Source organism: Apis mellifera, linkage group LG12 (assembly GCF_003254395.2).
Source record: "Apis mellifera strain DH4 linkage group LG12, Amel_HAv3.1, whole genome shotgun sequence".
Taxonomy (NCBI): domain Eukaryota; kingdom Metazoa; phylum Arthropoda; class Insecta; order Hymenoptera; family Apidae; genus Apis; species Apis mellifera.
In genome coordinates this window covers 4,057,626-4,078,977 of record NC_037649.1, presented here as the reverse complement: position 1 = coordinate 4,078,977, position 21,352 = coordinate 4,057,626, and the positions used below count along the sequence as shown (strand labels likewise).

The following is a 21,352-nucleotide window of genomic DNA, read 5'->3' as shown; positions in this document are numbered from 1 at the left end:
AGGCATCGATTCTTCCTTCGTGACTGCGGGACGATCACGAAGGAGCCGATGGAAAAAGGGCAACGAGATTAGAAATGAATCCTGTTAGCTGGAAAACGAATTACGACTGTAATGCTCGTAAACAACGATCATAGATCCTTATCTCGCAATACAAGGATTATTTATGCACCGCATATATATAAATTCAAGACAGCGTAACGGAAGAATAGATACGATCTCTCTCTCTCTCTCTCTCTCTTCTGCCCCCTCTATCCCAGTTTTTTTCCCCACGCGGGGAATTGTCTTAGATGGTGGAAACACGTGTGATTGGTTGCGAAAAAGCGCGGGAATCGATTAATCGTAATCGAACAATTAACTTTTATAGGCAATCTTATATAACCAAATTTATTTTTTTTACGATTAATTAACGAAATTACGATTAAATTGAGACAAGTTTTTTTTATTCGATAAATTCCTTGGTTGAAAATAATTTTAAATTTTAAAAAACCAAATTTGTCAAGACTTAAAAAGTATGGATAAATGGTAATTTCATTTTTGATTAAATTGAAACAAATTTTTTTAAATTTTAAAAAACCAAATCTGTCATGACTTAAAAAGTATAGTTTTAGTATAATTTCAAAATAAAATCATAAAGTTAACGAAATTACGATTAAATTGAAACAAGTTTTTTTAAATTTTAAAAAACCAAATCTGTCATGACTTAAAAAGTATAGTTTTAGTATAATTTCAAAATAAAATCATAAAGTTAACGAAATTACGATTAAATTGAAACAAGTTTTTTTAAATTTTAAAAAACCAAATCTGTCATGACTTAAAAAGTATAGTTTTAGTATAATTTCAAAGTAAAATCATAAAGTTATAAAGAATTGTATTTATATTCATTAAATAGTATCTTTCCCTCTTCGTTTAAATGCATCACCAATCTCCAAATTATCCTCGATTGGAAGAGCGTCTCACTTAGATCATCCCGTTAGAGAAGCACATCTTGTCCCGGAGTTTCGCGCGAGTTTGGCGATTTAGTCATCGATTCGCTCGGTTTGGCGAGGAGAGTGGAACGACCGTGGTCGAAAGCGGTCATTGGCCACGCGGGTTTCGCCACGTGGGTTGACAGATTTTCATTCAGCCTCCTCTTTTCTAGAAATAACCGGTTCGAATGAATGGAGCCGTTGCATTCCACGGCCGAATCGTGAACCGTGGTCGACTTTTGAGCGAAGCCGCGGGAAGAGAAGGCCGCCTCCTTCGTCGATCGCGTTCGTCCGACCACGTGGCGCGCGAATTGAAAACGAGACGATTTTCTTTTCTTTTCCTCAGAGACAATTCGAGGGATTTATCGAGAGATTTTTTTTTAGAGATTCTCGACAAAAGACGCGGGAAAGAATGGGACGTATATCCGTGAATGGGAGTGAGTTATCAGGCTGTCAGAATGATCGATGATGAAAACTTATTACGAGCATTTATCGCGATCCTGATAAGGGGGATAGAAACGAGCGTAACTCGTTCAGATCTCGCCCGAGGCAACCCTTTCGGCATTCCTTGTTCCTTGTGCGATTTCGATCAACTTCTACGCGAAGTAAACGTGTCGATGCGTTTCAAGGATTGATTGTTATGTTATTTTTTTCTCTTGCGGAAGATAATGAGAAATAGTCAGCGGTGATTAAGTGATTCGTTATCAGTTGGAAAAATTTTATTAGTTTTATTCATATTTTTTATCGTGAAATTAGAATCTTATCTGTTTCGATTTTTCCACGATTCTGAGACTGTTGTGAATAGAAAAATCCAATGTGCGAGAAAAATTATCGATTTTGAACATTGTTGGATTAGGTTACATTTAGGAAATTAGGATTGATTTAAACTTGGATTGATTTATTATTATTGCGAGCATGCGTTGGATAGTCGCCCTAAATCAACATCTGATAATGTTTAATTGCGTTGGATTCCAAGTTTTTATTTCATTCCATTTATTAATGAAAATATCATATTTTTCAAACTTTTTAATTTTATTTTAACAATTCTTTTAAAAAAAGTAAAACTTAAAACGATTTTCTCAAAATTAAAAATAAAAATAAATTTATTCAAATCTAATTCTATAAAAATAATTTCAAAAATGAACAAGCATTTTCATTCTCTCGATAATTTAAGAATATATTCTTAAAACAAAATTGTGCATTAACAGAAACCTGACGTTATTATCATCCATCTTAACTTAATTTTATTAATTTTATTTCGTTCTCAAATGATTAAATCAAATTAATCTACATTTGGATTCCAACTTTTTATTTTATTCCATTTATTAACGAAAATATCATATTTTTCAAACTTTTTAATTTTATTTTAACAATTCTTAAAAAAAGAAAAAAGTAAAACTTAAAACGATTTTGTCAAAATTAAAAATAAAAATAAATTTATTCAAATCAGTAATTCTATAAAAATAATTTCAAAAATGAACAAACATTTTGTCGATTTTCATTTTCTCGATAATTTAAGAATATATTCTTAAAACAAAATTGTGCATTAACAGAAACCTGGCGTTATTATCATCCACCTTAACTTAATTTTATTAATTTTATTTCGTTCTCAAACGATTAAATCAAATTAATCCGTGAATCCATTCACTCAAGGTTCTTATCTCGTTCCTTTCCTTCTCACAATAACGAGCAACGTAATATATCACCTCATTAAACGTAATGAAAAAAAAAAAAATCTCCTCTTTGAATGAAGAAAAATGTAATCGAGCATAGCGTGGCCAATCGTAGGTTAGGATTTACCTGTAAACAGCCACGTGTTCCAGCACGTGGTGGTTGGAAATGCAGCTTCAACCTTCCTTTCGAGGGCGAAAAATCCTAACAGTGGCGCGGCCCAGCTGGCCCATCCTCGAACCAACCACGTTAAAGATCGAGCCTCGTTCGCTTCGTCTGATCTATGATTGACGTTTAAAAAGACTCATCATCATCAACATCATCATCGAGAGGAATTCTAAAAAAAAAGAATTTTTCCTTTCCTTTCTTCTTCCCTCTCTCCTTTTTTCCCCGTTTCTTCGAAAGAATTCGAATCGAGTCTATTCAAAAAAAAAAAAAAAAAAAAAAAAGGAGACCGAAACGCTCTTGTTGCGCTCTTCTCTGCGCCTGCGCGTCTAAACGTCTAAACTTCCGGCGGGTATAATAAATGGGTGGAGGTGGGGTGCAATGATATAAAGCCACGATGTACGAGTTGGCACGTGAACACAAGATCCGCACGAGGAGAGGAATTACAAGTGGAAAAGATCGAGTTTTTTCGATCGGTTTCAGGACGATTCGAAAAAGGGAACGAGAGCGTGAGAAAAAGAGAATTCTTATCCCTTTTCAATCGGTTAATAGTGGTTGTCCTTTGATACGCCCGTGTAATTATTAAAAAAAATTAATTTCCTTCCGCCGAGTTTAATTAGACTTTAATCCTTGCAAATGTAAATAGGATACAATAATGTATTCCGAATACGAAATGAGGAGATCTGAGGTGGGAAAATGGAAACGTTTTTTTGTTTAAAAATGAGGGAAACGAAGAATTAACGGAAAGTAATAGAAAAAGAAAAAAATATGATAAAAGAGATTTGATTTAACGTTGGAACGTTTTAAATTAGGAATACGATGAATTTTGAAAGTTTGGGTAAATAAATTGTGATATTGGAAATTTTAAATGCGAAAATCGAGCATAATTCAAGAAAATCACAATTATGTTTTTACGTTTCTATTTTTACCAAGAAGTGTATTTAGTATTTTCAAAAATTTTGAAAAAAGTCTTTTCTGAAAAATTTATGATTTCCGACACAACGAAAATTTTTCGAAAAACTGTGAAATTTTAAGGGTACTTGAATATCAATCATCTGGATTATCTCTTGATTATGTATCAAGTCGAAATGAAACGGAAAATTTATAGTTTAATTAAATAGATGTTAATTCAAGTCATAATTTATTAATTCAAGTAGAATAATTAATAATTATAGTAATAATTAAGAAGGAAATATATTTCAAATAAAGTTTCCTTCTTTTTAATCGCGTATTTTAATCTCTTGAAAATAAATAAGTCTTGTAAAAAAAAAAATTATCGTATGAAAAAAATTGTTGTACTCTATCATTTTTATTTTATTTCTATTACGAGAGTCGAATTATCCTCTTGTGTTATATTCTTCGATATGATAAATGATACTTCGTATCATTTATGAAATTGATTTGATGGATAGTTGTACTAATTGAAAATATAACGTAACATTGTTATTAACATGTAACATACCAAGAACTTATTAGCAAAGAATGAGGCACAAATTATTTTATTACTTCTTCGATAAAAACAAAGCAAACAAAAAATAATAATAATAATAATAATGATCGATTCATTCATTCACGAACAATTCATTGGATAATTATCGAACAATAAATTCATAAATACAATCAGAGAAGATAAAAATATTAGATGAATCGAAGTATCCAAGTTTTGTTTTTTTTTTTTTTTTAAAGTCACGGTTGAACGCTGCACAAAGATTTTATCTGAGATCTAATATCACGATTTAGCTTTTGCTCGTTGAAATATGGTAATTAGCAACAGAGGAACGAAGTAAATGTTTTATGAACAGATACTACTATTATTTCAATGTTTTCTTCTTATTTTTTTCTTTTTATCTTTTTTTTTTTTTTTTTTTTCGATAATTAAAATTCTGCATTTATAAGAAACGTAAAAGTGAGAAAAGATACGTATTATTATTATGAAATATTTAACGAATGAAATAAATCTTTATGCAAATTCTCCTTTTTTTTTCTTTTTAAGTTAATATATATGTAAATATAGATAAATTTGCATAAATATTTATTTATTTACATCGCTCGGACGTAATGCACACTGACAAGATTTGAATCTAACACAAATTTACAAATTAATTATTTAATGAGAAACGATACACAAAATCAGCATTCGTTTAAAATAAAATTTATTACAGATTCTGTTCGTATTTTAGATATATTATACGATCGAGTATACATATTTTTTTTAACACGATATATATGAATATAACTCAAAATCTGAACCATTTTATTTTATTTTATAGATTTCGATCATTATTCAATATTTCTACCTCTTTTTTTTTTTTTCCAAATTAACTTTTCACATTCAAAAATAAAAATTTCAATTTCTCAATACATTTCATACATTTCTCATTCGAAAACACTCGCTTATATCTCTTCAACTGGAGAGGAATGGAAGAGCCGTTAAAAGTTTGATTTTAATATCTCGAGATCCCGATTAATCGCAACGCTATCGCATATCCTCGAAAATAGCGCAAGTGATAATTTTTTAAAAGAAAGAAAGAAAGAAGAAAAAAGCTCGAGGAATAACTGGTCATGATAAAAACACGAGTATTAAAATTCCGATGAATGGCGACAGAGTGAAACGATCGAAAAAAAGAAAGAAAGAAAAAGGAGAAAAATGGCGCGAAGCGCGACCCACGAAATTCATGGACGCTCGGATCATTGAATCTCCACCTCTCCCCTTAATGAATTTCCGCGCTCAGTTTCAGTCGTTAAGGCCAGGATGCGCTTTTACTTATGCCCGTCATTAAAAAGCCGCGGTACGTGGCGCAGATAAAGGGAGAATCCGTCGTTCGCCTTTTTTTTCCCTCCCTCCCTCTCTCTCTCTCTTTCCTTTCTTCTTTTTTTCCCCTCTCCCTTTTTTTTTTTTTATTACCGGCTGCGGCCTGTTCCGTGGCTCAGGGCAGATTTATTTCCGACGAGATAGTCGGAAAAATGAGCTCGCGAACAGAGAGATGCAAATGCGCTTCTGGTACCGCATCGCCGTTAGAAAAATGAACCCCTGGCCGGGGCTCTTCTCACCGGGAAGAGGAGACTCGAACCGAACTCTTTGAAGTGGCTCGCCAATCTCCCTTTTCCTCGTTCGATCAACGCCGATCGGAGAATCGTCAATCGAGTGTATGGAGGGGGGGGTGTCGAGCGAAAAAAAAAAGAGAGAAAAGAAAAGGAAAGGAAAGGGAAAAAGAATGGAGGGTTGGATTTATTTTTTTTTTTTTGTTAATAAATTAAAAATTTGGAAAAATTTGTTGGATGTAGTAGTAGTAGAGATAGATATGTATAAGTAAAGACGTTTGATGCAGTAAGTAATTAAAATATGATTTGATGTGATAATAATGGAAGCATTTTAACATGTTTTTCTAATATTCTTTTATTAGCCAGCTCTGTGGTCGCTGATTGATAAGTAGGAAGTTAAAAAGATATTATTAGTAACTTAATCTTGGTGGTAATAAGGTAATAGAATATCATGAAAGTTGCGTCGTTATTAAAATATTAATTATCTTCTGTATCCTCTTTTATATTTTAAATGGTAAATCTAGGATTTTTCTTTTTTTGGTTTAATTACATATAAATTATACGATATAATATATATGTATATATATATATAATTATAAATTTCAACGAAACTTAAAAATTATTTTCTTGATAATGAAACGAGAATTTAAATCCTCGTAGAAAATAAAAAAAAAAAACTTTAGAGATTATGAAAGATTCAGACTATAGAAAATCATTTAAAAACTTGTAACTCAATTAACTCCAAACGCTCGTTTTGACTTTAATGTCCTGTGAGTAATCTTGAATAATTTATAGTATATAGAAGAAATATTATTCCGATAAATAATCTAATAAAAAAAAAAACTTTAAAATCAGTTTAAACATTTATACTATTGCTATACGGTGTGAAAATCTTCTTTAAAAAAAAAAAAAAAAGAAAATTTACTTACACAGCCCATTTTTTAAACGCTAATAGCTATTCAACAACGTGTAATTACAACGTCAGAGATAAATAAATAACATAATAGAAGTCGTTTCTACCTTGTTTTCGTGATGTAATACACGTGCAATATCGTTAACAATTAGTCAACCTATTTATATAAATCCAATCAATCTTCTTTATTCGTGGATTTTTTAATACAATTTTCTGAGCGGATTTTTAATATAATCCGAGGACCAAATATTTTTTAGATTTGGTATGAACAAGCATGATATATAACTATGTAAGAAAAATATACAGTATAGTATTATTAAATAATTAATAATTAGTAATTAGTAGTGATTAGTAGTAATGACAGTAATTATTCGAGACGTGGAGTTTTTTTATTATTCTCATTTTCATTATTGTATCTCAAAATTGTTGCAAATGTAAAAATTGTATAATATTTTTTTTTTCTAATGATCAATCTAAAAATTTTTTATGCATCATTCGATGAATGTGGTATTAATATTAATATAAAAAATGTAATATAAAAAGTTAATAACAGATTTTTAAGTTGTTATATACGGTAATATCGTAGCTCAGTTACAATATTTTGCAATTTCATCTTTCAATGACGTTAGCTGATATTTTATTTATTGTTAAAAATTAATTTATATGGCAAAAAAATTCAATATCACGTTATCGATGCATATTTAATTGCGATTTTTCTTTTGTATTTCGTACTTTTATTGAAATAAATATTTTGTTCATTATTTTCTTCGATAATGAAATTCGGCCGGAATTCTCGATCAATGATATGATTCTATTTCCCCGAATTTTTGGAGAATTTTTTCTAAAAATAATATCAAAAATTCATAAAATTCATTTTAAACAATTCATTTAATTCATTGGAATAAATTGAATTGTAAAAATTCGAAAATATAAATTGCTGTCTATTCTAACTCTCAATTATTAATTCAAGGTTGCAAAAATATGGTTTGATCTACTCTGTAATTAGCATTGATTACACAGTCCATCGCAAAAGTATCCTATATTACATTTATCCATTCGAATGTTTTGATTTTATCAAATGTTTGTATCTACGAGATAAAAAAATTACAAGTAAAAATTTCTTTCATATACTGAAAATGTGATCAACTTTCTAACTTCTTTCAGTTTTTCGTTTTTCTTTTTTTTTCAATACAACTTTTGGTAAACAAAATAAAACATTTTACATTTGCACATATTTTCTAATTTCTCACGTTTCGTCGTGAAAGATATATCCAGTTGAAATTATATCAAAAATTGAAAAAATTTCTGATCGATTAGTTTTCGATCGATTCCTGTCAACAAAAATAAAAAACAAAATTGCTCGCGAAGTTTCGATATAAATTAAAAGTAAAAATTGGAATTTTCGGATAAGATGAATTTCTGTGTAACGTGAAATATGAATATTTTTCGCGATCGACTGTATCGTGGCTATTTGATTATTAAATTGAAATATTATTGTCATTAAACGGTATATAATGATAAGAGAATTTATTGAATTTATTTGATTATATAACCGTACGTATATTCTGCAATAAAATTTGCAATATATCCACGCATGTGTGTCTTTAAATATTTAAATATAATGTAAAAATGTACGTATACATTAGAAAAATGCAAAATAGAAAATCAACTTGTTTCCTTCTCATTCCAGTTGCTTTACTTCCGTCATAATAACACGAATTTGCATAAACACGTGTAGATCCAACTCTATTTCTCTATCCGAAAAGTTACAAATTGTTACAAATTGCAAATTGTAATGTAACGATGATGGAACAGCAGAATTCACGATATCAGAGACACGTATATTGCGAAATTGCATATATCCTTTTGTCCAATTCGCGATACGCAATTTTCATATAGAATTATCGATCACGAAGAGAACGTTCCGGCTCAAATGCGAGTAATCAATGAGGTGGTTCTCCATTCTGTTTCAACTAGATTTATATTACGTAATATTCTGATGGCGCAACTCCAATCAAGAAATCAAGATATAAACTTCATTAATAATAATTTCTAAATGATAGATTATTCGACTGTCGATATAGAAAATATTGTTAGAAGTTATTATAGATTTGTTCGTATATGATAAAATGAAAGCGCGTTAAAAAAAAAAATGTAGAAAAATTAGAAATTCAAAATTGACAAAGAGAAGAAAATCGAGATGTAAACTTCATTAATAATAATTTCTAAATGATAGATTATTCGAATACAAAATATTGTTAGAAGTTATTATAGAAAATGTAGAAAATAATGTAGAAAATATAATGTAGAAAAATTAGAAATTCAAAATTGACAAAGAGAAGAAAATCGAGATGTAAACTTCATTAATAATAATTTCTAAATGATAGATTATTCGACTATCGATATACAAAATATTGTTAGAAGTTATTATAGATTTATTCGTATATGATAAAATAAAAGCTAAAAAAAAAAAAATGTAGAAAAATTAGAAATTCAAAATTGAATTCAAAGAGTAGAAAATTAATAATAATTTCTAAGTGATAGATTATTCGAATATCGATATACAAAATATTGTTAGAAATTCAAAATTGACAAAGAGAAAACTTTGCATAATTTTAATACGAAAATTAGAATTGCTAAATTGGAAAAAAAAATTGTATTTTTAAATTTGCATTAAATGATAATTACGCTTGTAAACTCCCGAGTCCGAGTTCACAAAGATCACAAAAATGACGCCTCCTCTGAATATCGTTATATCCGACAAATATTATTCTTTATAAACATCATAAATATGGCAACATTTAAATTTAGAATATAATTCAATCATGTCGTTACGATAAATCATATTTGATACGTGATCGAAATATTTATAAAGTTCGATGAAAAATGATACAATTGATTCAAATTCTCGTTAAAAATGATGAATTTGAGAGGAAAAATTGATTTATCGATCGTCGTAAATCTTTCGGATCTTTGCAAGAAATACTTTGCAAAGAAGAAGAAGAAAAAAAATATCGCTTGTTTCTTGGATCAGAAGAAATCGTGATTACTTACATAACCTTCTTTTATTCGATCATCATTCGTATTGTTTCAATGTTACTTGCCATTTTTTTCTTTTCGTTCGAAAATTGGCATCATTTGATTATCCAACGATTATTAAACGAACTATATCTAAAAATTAATTCAATTAATTCAATAATAAACGTGTATTCTTTTACATAATAACGTATACAAATTTCATTATCATTTCATCCCGGCATATCTTTTATCCAAACGAATTTGTTTTTCCTCAAAAAAAAAAAAAGGACACAAGAAATTAACTTCCACCACGACAAACCACGATTTCGAGTCGAAATCAACAGAAGCAACGATACGTCTTCTCGCCTTCCCCCTTTTCAAACGAGGCAGATATCACAATTAGAAATTTTTAATTGGGCCGAGAATATACGGGATAGTCAGTCGCACCGTGCGTTACACGCAGCGACGCTCTCCTCCCGGCGACGAATTGGCGAACTCGCGATCAAAACAAATTTACACGCTGAAACGTATACCCTTGGTGCGTCCCCCCCCTTGTTTTTAACGACCCGCTCAATGACACACGGTAACGTTCACGGACGTGGAACAATAAAATCGTGATGGAGGGATTCGCGCGGCGAGCGTTTACGAGCGTGGCTATGGCCGACGTCGTTAGCGGCATCGCGAAACTCATCCTCCGACGGCGCGATCGATGAGCGCTTCGAAGCGATCGCGAGTCCTCTGGAGAAGCTTTCACGAACACACACACACACACACACACGCGGCGCGCTCGTGTGGCATCGTAAAATACGACGCCGTGGCCCCGAGCCCGTGCCCATTGTGTCCGTACGTTTTTCCTTTTAAGCCGTGGTCGCGAATTGTAAATACCGGCCAACCAGAGGGACCCACGGGCTTCGGATCGGCTCTCGATAAGAGTTCGAGAAGAAAGCGTCGAAATTTCTTTCTTTCTTTCGATTCTTTCGACAAGGAAAAGACACGTGGATATTCTTATATTTTATTATTATTGATAGGTTTTCACGATATATATGATGTTATGTGTACAATATTTATCGTTGATATAAATAATCGAGTTTTTTAATTTGATTATATATAAGAAATCGTTGAGATGATAAAAATCGTATATTTAAAAGTTCGGTTTTCTTATTATGGAATAATATGAGTCAAGATATCTCGTAAGATACATTTTCCTCTTCCCGTTGAATTTAATATAGAATATTTTCTCCTTTGTATTTCGATATAACCTTTTACCGTACATCGTGCCGTTCACGTTCGTGGCAAATGTTTTCCCTTCTGAATATATATATATATTTTTGTACGTTTCTGTGAATATTCTCAATTTCGAGAAATAATTCTTTTTAAAAGCAATATAATCAGTTGAAATTGTTTCCTTGTGAATATTAATATTACACGCATCGAGTTCATTGATTGATATTTATTAATTCGTATTCATAAATCACTTACCAGATTATATTATAATTTCAATCATTTCAATTGGAGTGGAATAAAAATATATTCACAAGATCTTTTACGTAACATTTTTTTTATCGAGACGCAATCAATTTTCAATCAATCTACTCTACTAATAAATTAATTCGCAAAATTTCTATATTTATACATTCGAAAAAAGTTAGAAAAGTTATGTTGAGATCGATCCAATGACAGGGATAAAAATATGAGACGTAAGCGTGGATTAAGCGCGTGGCGAGATATCTCGAAGAGAATGAAGCGAGAAGGAAAAAGAAGAAGAAGTGCATGTCTTTCCTTCGCGAAATCATTCGAGAATAATTAGGCGTTCGGCCTCGAGTCGAATCGTTACGTGACTCATTCCCAATGCGAATTAACGAGCGCTATATGGTCGAGAATGAGGGCATTTGGTATTGTTTCTGGGAGAAGTGGAGATATAAATGATTCAAAGTAACGAAACTTGCTTCGAGATTAAGACTTTGTCAACTACCGTAAAATGATAAACATTTACAAAAAAAAGTATCACCCTCGGATTTTTTAACATATCCTTCAATAAGATCATTGAATAGTCAAAATTTTTACTTATTTATTAAACAGTTATTAAGAATGGTGATGCAGCAAAAATTATATATTTGGAGTATTTATTAAAATCATTTTGTTTTGTATATATAAGATATATTTTTACAAAAACTTTTTTCAAGTAAAACATTTACTGTAAGATTTAATATTATTGATTATTTTGACTGGATGTGCAACATGTCAAGTACTACACTGTTTGCTTTTCACAGAATAACCTATATTTCTAAGAAAAATATTTATTGCATGACACAGCAATAGAAGCAAATCTAAAATTGTTTTTAGTCATGGATCTAGTTTGAAAAAAATGTTTATCTAAGAAAAAACGAAATTGTTTCTTCGACTCCATTTACAAAATTTCTTTAGAAAAATAACATCAAATCGAACTTGAAAAATAATTTTCGAAAAAAACAAATATGAATACAATTTTAATTGATAATAAATAATTCAAATCTATTTACAAAATTGATTATTATCTTCGAGAATGTTTAAATGTGGAAAAACAAAGTAGATTACAGTAATCGATGGACAATTTTAATTTTTTATGAACTTAAATGACAATCTGTATTTATCCTATAAATATCGTAATATTTATTTTACTTTGCATATTTTATTCATTCATTATTATTCTTCGAATATTTATTTTCCATGTCTTTAATACATAAATATTTACACAATGCATAAATATCCGGTAAACTAATAATCGATAAAAAAGACATGCTGCACTCCTAAAATATCAATCATATTAAAATATTATCAAAATATAATTAAACAAATCTAATAATCGATATTTAATATATTCATTAATATTTCCAAAATATCAATTCTATCGAACACAGAATAATTAGTCAGAGTCACAACACATTCCAAATATTATTAAAATATTTACTGAACATAATTCAACATCGAACTCGACAGGATTTTAAAACCAAAACTAACAGGCGACGCACGGTTAAAAGCAGCTACGGTTGCGCGGTTCAAAGCGCGCCAAACGATTGTAAAGTGGCAGTGTAACGCGATGCAGCTTCGTTTCCTTTCGGTATCACTTTTCTGTTCATCGATAAATTTCGACTTTTCTCGTCGTTGTTCGAGATAAATAACGACTCCCCACTTAACAAGATAAATCTCGATTTATGAAACCTCGAAGGGGGTAACTTTGAAGGAGGGTGTTGCAAGACGGCCAACGCGAAGTTTTTTTTTTTTCCATGGGAAAAATTCTTTTCGAGTGTCTTCGAGCATGAAATTCAACAGAGGAGAGAAGTTGGATGCTCGAGAAGTTTTTTTATCGAAGGGGAGAGGAATTGTTCGAAACGATTGAAAATAGATATATTTTGCGGTTGATTTCTTTTCGCCGAAGAATTTATCTCTGCGTTCGGATTTATATGAAATCAAATTCGGTCGGTCATCTAATAATCGAAAGGAAAAATTTAATCTTCGCGAGAGTAAATAAGTAATTAAAAAGTGCAAGCTCATCTGTATAATGACGGTTGGGAAGAAGTTATTAAAAGTTGGAAAAATTAGTATCTTGCTTTTTGTATATTTATCTTTATTTTTTATCCGCAATTACCGCGACCCTCGATCATCATAATTAACATTTTAATCGGCATTTTTTTTATTGCTCGTATCGTTCGATCCATCGCGAATCGAAGTTACAATTAAATAAAAATTGAATCAAGTTTAATACATGTTCAATTCTAGTAATACAATTTCCACGAAATAATATAAATTTTTCCAAGTCTTTAATTTTCGTTACGTAGAAGATATTCTTAAGAATCAAAGAGTTGAGTTTTTCTGTATTATATTTTTTTCTTATTTAATTTCATATCCATCCATTAGTTGTACGTTTCTAAGAATTAATATATACACTCACAACTATCACAATGGAAAATAATAAGTAATAAAATGAAAATAATGAATCATATAGATAGAATAAAAATAGAGAAAAATGTTATATGTTATATAATTAATAATGTATAATTAATGATGATATTGTGTTGACTTGTCTTTTCTTTTTTTTTTTTATAATTAATCATGTTCTAAAAACAGTGAACGAGATAAATATTGGCATGTTGACACGCTCGATAAGAAGTTAGTCAACATCAAAATTAATTTCGATTGGAAATGCAGAGTCTTGCGACTATCTGAATCACACTGTGACTAAAAGATTAAAGGTCATTAACTCTCTTGCGTAAAATATATATAGATTCTAAATTCATAAAAATGTTCGATTCGAAGAGTTGGAATTTTTTGAAACAATGCTCGATCAATTTTCAAAATGTATATTCGAATGAAGAATTAAAGAATTATTATAATTTGTGTTAATTGCAAGTTTCTAATGAAGAAAAAAAAGGATAGTGAGAATGAGATCTTTGAATTTCTAGTTCCATCAGATTATTAATATAATTAGGAAAAGAGAAAAAACTATATCTAAAATGACCAATTCAAGCGGCCTTGAATTTAAAAAAAGATTTAATCAGGACAAGTTTTGCGTGATTTTTATCAATGTGATATCATTTCAACGAATGGGATGGGTTAATATTAAGTTGAACGATTAATTTAAATTATATATTTATATAAAGCTCACGGTATATGTAATAAAAATTTGCATATTCATCGATATTAATTTAAAAGCTTCTTATCTTTTTTATTTTAAAAACTTTTTACCAGCCAAAGTCAATTGCTATCGTTTGATTTTTTAAACTGTTTCGTTTCTTTTTCTCTCATTCAACTTTATTATCACTTATCAACGTGAAGAAATTCATTGAATACGAGCATTTGATTCTGGGATACTTAAAAAAAGAAAAGCCTAAAATTTTAACTTTAAACTTTGTCTTTCATATATCATTGAAAATATTGTTCCAACTTTTTTCAATTATCAACAATACACAAATATACAAAGTGTTTCAACTGACAGGCTACTTGTACAAAAACATTTATGACACGATTTAAATGTCATGTTCTTAAATATCATGGAACATAAATTTTTTTGTATTTTTTTTCTATCCTATTCTAAAAAATATTTATACTTTAATATCCTTTGATCAACGAAAATGTTTGTTAATAAAATTATAAAATAACATCAAGATAACAATTTACATCGATCACAAACAATGTAGTGATTGCTTTTACTTCCATAACTGTACATTGCATTAATAAAATATAAAACCGAGAAAATAGTAGGTCAATACGATAGCCGTGAGAATGCAATAAAAATTAATTCCAAAGCAGAAGTAACTGTACATACACATCGCTTATTAATACGTTATATTAAAGAAATAGTAGGTCAGCCTACTGGAGAGAGTGTGGAAATAATTGATTTCCAAAAGGAAAGGAAAAAGAAGAAGGAAAAATACACAACACAATTTATCATCTCTTATTTCCTCTCCCCTCTACAAAAGAAATCGAAATCTCGTTCCACGCGGTGAAAATTGTAACGGTATGCATGCGAATGTATCATCATCGTTGTAATTGTCACTCGTTCTCCTGCAAGTCACGTTTCCGGCGAAGCGACACACTCGAACGACGATTCCACGACGGAAGTAACGTCGTTCTCGTGGCACGTGTCCTCCTCCTCCATCCCCCCTCTCACGCCAAGTAGATAGGAGAGGAGATGCCGCATGAACCACGCCGATGCGTGACAAGATGCTCGCAGCGCGAAGCGAACGAACGGCCGTTCTCTAGCGGGCTCAGCGTGGGCCCGAGACCTTGTCTATTTATAAAGTGTACCGCGTACTTGCATGCGCGCACGTGGCCGCGTGTAATGTACCGCGATTCCAGGCCGTGTCGGCCGTGTAGGCAGCGGTGGAAAACCGAAGCCCGGCTATCGATACGGCGGCTAGTAATTTCAAACCATCCCGCAAGGCTAACGTTCCGAACGCGGACCGGATTTAATCAGACGGATGAGCGGCGTTAGCCCATATTCGCCCGAATAGATCGCGACCAATCGGATTGGACCGCGTACGAGAAGAGTTAATCGCTTTGCTTATTTACTTTCTCTCGTGCGTGGGAAAAAGAATATATATATATATATATATATGTAAATTTTGTATGGATGCCTCGATTTCTCTTTTTCCTTTTTTTTTTCAATTCTCTCCAGGGATATATATATGTGTGTTTAGTTTTTTTTTTGAAGTTGAAAATTTATTATATTTATATTTATATTTTGTTTTATTAGACGTCTTCATTGCAACGTGTTTGATGTTTTAAGTGTCGTTGAGTGAAAAATTACCGGCGTTCCAGATTTTCGAGCAATTTGATATGGTAATTATATAAAGAGTGTTTGCAAAATGGTGGAACGATCGGTTTAATTGAAAAAGAAAGTGTAATAGATGTACTTTAATTATGATTTGTATGTGTGTGTGTGTTTATAAGGAGTGATTAATTTTAAAGAGTAATAAGAAGTAAATTATGAGAAATTATTAATGAATTTTCGAATTTAATTTTCTCAAGAAAGGATCTTCTTAATATGAAGAATATTTTTTTAGAAAATATTATGATTTTGACGAGGAATAATCTGTATAAAGTGAAATATATGAAATAACTTGAAATCTTTAAGCTTTCAAATGTAATAGAGAAAGACGATATAAATAAAGGATTAGAGTGAGTTAGACTAGATTTTTTAAACCATTATTTCTTTAGTAGTGTCTATCATTCATCATTTTGATTTGAATAGAACTTTTTTTTTTTAGATATTTTATCTGTGACATATCAACAGCGAGAAAAATAATTTTAAATTAATTTTAGCTTCCAATAGCCTTTTGAAAGAATAAAAAAATTTACCATGTATAAATTTTAACAAAATTTTCTCCACCCACCTTTTTGTTAAAAATATTTATATGAAGATAAAAAAAAAAATTAATGACCAATTTGATTAAAAGAATGTAAACAAAATTTAATTTGAATTTAAATATAATTTATTCAATATCGATCGTTTCTTCTCAAATAAAGTTAAAAACATTCCTCCAGATAGTATATAAATCCAATCCAAACTTGATCCAAATCAAATCTAAATTGCATTCTTAAAGAAATATGTAATATTAAATAAGTAATACTAAAAATACTTACATTATGAAAATGAATCTATATAAACAAAAATTATTCAAAAAATTATTATTAATATATTGTTATTCAAAATCATAAAAATCAATAATAATGTAATTCCTTTCTTTTCTTACATTAAATTCACGAGTATAACCCAAGATATTTTACCAATTTTTCAAAAAATTGGTACACATGGTATACATTTATCTTTCTCAGACAATATCAATAATTTGTCAAAGCGAAACTCGCAAACTTTCGTACAAATTAATCCATAAATCCATCGAATCATCGTGTCATCGATAGATTGACAACAACGACAAAGCAACAAGTGTAATAAACACCCCCTCTTTCTAACATATCCCCCTCAAGAAGAAAGGGCGTGCCCCTCGAAGATTCTCACGAAAGATTCCTCCCCGGATGAGCCGGTGAATTATTTTTCTTTCACAAGAGATCGTCAGGTTGACGAGGAACGACGGTCAAGATTATAAAGAGCTGCTTGTTTATTCGCCGCGGCCGCAGGTTGCCGCAACAGCGGCTCGGCCAACCCCGTCATAAATGTAAATTGAATTCCGTCGCATAAATTTCCTGCGCGCTGCGTATCCAATAAATTCACCGGCCGATACAATCAGTAATATTCTGTACCATCGTCGATCGGATTACGAAACTCTTCCCGTGTTCAACTTTTCGATTCTTGAGATATTTCTTGGCAAGGAGAGGGGAATTATTATCCTCTTTTTAGTTGTTGAGAAAATTGTCTACAGAGTTATTGATTAATTAAGTTCAAGTTTGTTTTCGTTCACGTTTACGATTGTAATTGGAGTGTTAATTAATAGAAAATTATCCTTTGTTCGAACGTGGTTGAAATTATGAATGAGTGGGACGAAGTAGGCCTTAAGTTTGTTAAATTGCCGATAAACGAGAGCAAGTTATTTCGTGTTGTTCGGATGATCGGTTCGCGTATTGATGACACTCTTGTAAATAGACCTTGAAACTGTTAGTTTGGCTTCAGTTAGTCGCCGTGAAATCAATTGATCGTTCAGGGTTATTTATGTACGCTCGATCTTCTGGTCTTCACTAGTTTTCCTATCCACGCTTCCATGTATCTGTAATCGATAATGTAAATATAAATCTTACTTTACTATTATTGTAAAGTTAATATTGGCGGGTGTTTATATAATCGATGGGATGGAGTTGTCTCGTCACGCTTCATTTATTAACAGCAATATTACATTGCTTAGGTTTAATAAATCTTTTTTTCTTTTACTCTAATTTTTCTTTTTTCTTTTTTTTTTTTTTTTTGGATTACAGAATCGATCCTTCGAAGGTGCTTCGAATTTTATTATTGGAAATATAATATACGTGAAATTTAATTTTATCATTAATTTTTAATCCTGATTTTAATATTTGTCATCCTATTTGATGGAATGTGGAAAGGTATTACAACTTTAAATTTTAATTCTGTTCAATATACGTAATAAAATAAAATGCAATATTAGATCTAAAATACAAACTGATAACCGATTTTTGAACAGTTATTTTGAAACGTAGAAAATTATTTAAAAGGAGCAAGATTTAAATTTTCATCGTCGAAAGTAAAATAAAAATAGAAAAATATAAAAATAGCAAATTAAATTAGCATTATCAAAACAGTATAAATTCCATCAAATTTAATCGTGATTTCATCCATGTTCAAATGTATGTGTATACGAGAGATATTTAATTTTTATAAATTTTCTAGCGGATAAAAATACATAATTACAAGATTGCTAAAATTACATTTCCATTATCAAACATATTTCTCCGGCAGAAGATTAATATTCCTTTCAAATTTTACGAATTCCGAAATAATATTCGATGGAAATTATACGATTAATTAAAAAAAAAAAAAAAAATTACTTAAAGTAGCGAGATAAATTTCTATCATCGAAAGACCGCAAACATCCCACGTACGTTTAATATCACCATTATTCATCGATAAGCTTCATCCATCCATAACCCTTGGAACACCTACAAGAAATTCCTTCCAACTTTTATAAATTCCAATTTAACATTCGATGGAAACGCATTCGATTAATTATAAAAAATTAGTCTAAAAGATAAATTTCTATCGTCGAAATACGATAGACCCTCCCATACGCGTACTTCTGCGTACACCCTCCATTATTCCGCATTCATTGAACGCCTATAAGGAATTCCTTTCGACTTTTATACATTCCATAACAATATTCGAATATAGAAATACACGATCAATCACAAAATTAACCGAGGAAAGTAAGAAAGATCAAATTTCCATTATCGAAAGAAACGATTCGATCGATAATCTCCGTCTCTTGAAGAATAATATTCCTTTCAACTGTTATTTTTAAATCCCAATATTCAATATTCAATATTGGCGCAGCAATTAATTACAAAAATTAGAACAAAGTTAACGAGATCAAATTTCGAAAAGGTACAAATTTTTATTCCTTTAAAATCATCGATGAAAACTCCATTCAACTATTATTTTTAAATCGTACAATTAACAAAAATTACTTAGAACAAAGCAAATTTCGAAAAGGTACAAATTTTTATTCCTTTAAAATCATCGATAAAGGCTCCTTTTATCTTGAAGAATAATGTTTCAACTATTATTTTTAAATCGTACAATTAACAAAAATTGCTTAAAATAAAGCAACGAGATCAAATTTCGAAAAGGTATAAATTTTTATTCTTTTAAAATCATCGTAATTCCATTGATGAAAGCTTCATTCAACTATTATTTTTTAAATCGTACAATTAACAAAAATTGCTTGGAACAAAATAACGAGAAAAACTGCAAACATTCGTTTAAATTTATCGCAATTCCACTGATAAAGGCTTCGTTCAACTATTATTTTTAAATTCTACGATTAACAAAAATTGCTTAGAATGAGATCAAATTTCGAAAAGATACAAATTTTTATTCCTTTAAAATCATCGCAATTCTATCGATAAAAGTTTCATTCCACTGTTATTTTTAAATCCTACGACTAATAAAAATTATTTAGAACAAAGATGAAATTTTGAAAAAGGTGCAAATTTTTATTCCTTTAAAATCATCATAATTCCATCGATAAAAGCTTCATTCAACTATTATTTTTAAATCCTACAATTAACAAAAATTGCTTCGAACAAAGCAATGAGATCAAATTTCGAAAAGGTACAAATTTTTATTTCTTTAAAATCATCATAATTCTATCGATGAAAGCTTAATTCAACTATTATTTTTTAAATCGTACAATTAACAAAAATTGCTTGGAACAAATGAGATGAAATTTCGAAAAGCTGCAAACATTCGTTTAAATTCATCGCAATTCCATCGATAAAGGATTATCATTCAACTATTATTTTTAAATCGTACAATTAACAAAAATTGCTTAGAGCAAAGTAACGAGATTAAATTTCGAAAAGGTACAAATTTTTATTCCTTTAAAATCATCGCAATTCCATCGATGAAAGTTTCATTCCACTGTTATTTTTAAATCCTACGACTAACAAAAATTGCTTAGAACAAAATAACGATAAGATAAAATTTCGAAAAACTGCAAACTATTCTTTTAAAATCATCGCAATTCCATTGATGAAGGCTTCATTCAACTATTATTTTTAAATCCCACGATTAACAAAAATTGCTTGGAACAAAGTAACGAGATGAAATTTCGAAAAGCTGCAAACTATTCTTTTAAAATCATCGCAATTCCATCGATGAAAGCTCCATTCAACTATTATTTTCAAATCGTACAATTAACAAAAACTGAAAAACAAAGCCGAAATTTCGAAAAACCAAATATTCCTTTAAAATCAACGCGACTCCATCGATGAAGGCTCCAACCATCCTTAGAACGTTTACGAGGGATGGTGATAGCTCGAGGGGCGTCGTAATAATTGATCAAGTTTGCATCGCGAAGAAGGGGGGGCGGCCGGGGGTGGCCGGTTATAGCTGTCGGGCAACGGCGCTTGTTGAACTATGGAAACCGTTTCAGCCGGCTCGGCCTACTTAGGCCACCTTGATATTTTTAGCATTAGGGTCACACCGGCGTACGTACGCTCGGCCACCGTACACCTACCACCATCCTGCCTGCCTGCCTGCCTTCCTTCCTTCCTCCACGTTTCAAAAGCCTGTGCCTGTTTATCGTGATGTGCGGTGCGACGCGTCGTGCTCGTGCGTGGGTGATCCAACGTGGGGCAAAGAGGCAAGAAGAGAGAAAAACACGGTTTGACGAGAGGGGCGAGCAAGGGACGGTGTCGTTCAACCTCGACTACCACTATTCGAGGATGAAAGTTATTGGATAATTGGGCATGAGACGCCATTCCGTCGATCCTCTCTTTTTCGCGATTTTTTTCTTTTCTTTTCGGCGAGGAGGAGGGCCGTTCAAGCTCGACACTTCTCGAACACGAAGATTATTAGCGCCGCCTCGTGGTCGAGCATGACGTAACCGAGTACACGCTAAACCGTGCCTCG

At 30.9% G+C, this 21,352-nt stretch overlaps 1 protein-coding gene across 5 annotated transcripts in view; it reads left to right on the top strand.

Moving 5' to 3' along the window:
* LOC412878 (DNA N6-methyl adenine demethylase) overlaps positions 1-21,352 on the top strand; it is a 182,713-nt gene that overhangs the window by 129,203 nt on the left and 32,158 nt on the right. The gene's annotated exons all lie outside the window — the stretch shown is intronic.